The sequence below is a fragment of the Pteropus vampyrus genome, unplaced genomic scaffold, assembly GCF_000151845.1.
Source record: "Pteropus vampyrus isolate Shadow unplaced genomic scaffold, Pvam_2.0 Scaffold2785, whole genome shotgun sequence".
Classification (NCBI taxonomy): domain Eukaryota; kingdom Metazoa; phylum Chordata; class Mammalia; order Chiroptera; family Pteropodidae; genus Pteropus; species Pteropus vampyrus.
In genome coordinates, this window is record NW_011891566.1 from 1 (window position 1) to 1483 (window position 1483).

The 1483-nt window shown below is 64.3% G+C and overlaps 1 long non-coding RNA gene across 1 annotated transcript in view; it reads right to left on the bottom strand.

Moving 5' to 3' along the window:
- Positions 1-6: 6 nt before the first annotated feature.
- LOC111734640 overlaps positions 7-1483 on the bottom strand; it is a 3963-nt gene continuing 2486 nt past the window's right edge. The window contains exons 2-3 of the long non-coding RNA XR_002778528.1: positions 1333-1410; positions 7-480 (exon numbers count right to left, since the gene is read on the bottom strand). This is a non-coding gene — a long non-coding RNA (uncharacterized LOC111734640). The remainder of the gene's footprint in view (positions 481-1332; positions 1411-1483) is intronic.

The window sequence follows — 1483 nt, forward strand, 5'->3', positions numbered from 1 at the left end:
GTGTTTCCCTCCGGAGTCAAAGGTCCCCTCTTCTGCCAGTGTCTTAGAGGGACTGTGGGACACATTTGGCAGCAACTGGCCACCGGGCTTCGAGATGCTTGCTCCTGAAGAGAGAATTCTCTCCTGCAGCAGAAAGTTCCAGCTGCAGTGTGACATCCAGTGACTAACGAATATTTGTCCTTAAGTCACTCTTTTCAAAGTCAAAGGTTGAGTCGGAGGCTCCCTCTCCCTCCAGACCTCGAGGGGGCTGTGGGACCTCGTCGACAACACGTCCCATAGGCAGGTGCTGAGGGGGCCAATGGACAGCACCATCTGGACTCCTCTTGCCTGTCCCTCTGGGGACAGAGGCCAGCAGTCGAGTCCTCGTGGCAAGCGCGCCAGGGCCCAGACGCTAATCCCAGCGGGATTAGCCTAGCTCAGCGCTGGGTATTTCCTCTGGCCAATGCGCCCCGTCCTGGAACTCCCCGAGGTGGCAGAGGCCTGGAAGGACACGAACAGCACTGACTTCGCGCGCCCTCCCCCACGGTGGGGACACACTGCGAGAGGCCAGCACACGGTGACGCAGGCCTATGGCACAAACCAGAGCCCACCGCTGATCTCAAAGGGGCCCGTGCGGCCTGTTCTGTCTCTGCAGCCCACCCCAGTGGCCGAGTCAGCAGCTGACCCTGGCCGGCTCTCTAAAGGTGCTGCGCTCTGCTGGGGCCGGCAGTGAGGCCGCCTCCGCGCCTGAGCGCCTGAAGACTCTGGGGAGGACCGCGGCCCGGCCCCGGCAGAGGGGTGCAGAGACCACCCGGGGGAGATGGGACAGACACAGGCATTTGCTCTAGCTCCCCCTAAGTCCTAACTGAAGGGAAGGTTGAGGAACTCATACAGGGATGGACCACCAGGTAAAAGTGACAGACAGCAGAGGGCCACCACCTAGGCTCGAGGTGGAGAGGCAGAGGCGTGGCCTGGTGGTGACGGGTGCAGCTATGCTGATGGCGGAGAGGGGCCGAGAAGCCACCTCAGCTGCAGGTGCTCGAAGCGGGGGCAGGGGGAGGAGGGGGGCTCTGTAAGAAGGCAGGGTCTGCATCGGGACGGCCAGGGTCAGAGACGGAGGGCTTCCACTCTGAACGCCGAGACCCCCCGCAGGCCTCGCCCCCACTCAGCCCTCTACTCCAGGGGCAGGAAGGGAAGGAAGCAGCCGAGAACGTGCGGGCCGAAGGACACGCACCACAGGGGCGGGCAGCCAAGGCCTCACGTCAGAGGTGCGCCCGGAGCACGTGGCAGAGCTGCGGGCCGGGGGACAGGTCAGCTCCCAGCCTGGCCCCCGGCGGTAGCGAGGGCACTTACCTGTGCGAAGTGCGCTGGGTCGTAGAAGGGCACTGTGGCCCCGGGCGGGCCCTCTGCGGCTGCGTGGTCACCGGGAGCCTGAGAGCAGAGAGAGCTCATCTCAGCAAGACAACAACGGCACACAGCGCTTTGCGCTCCGTTTGCGACACAC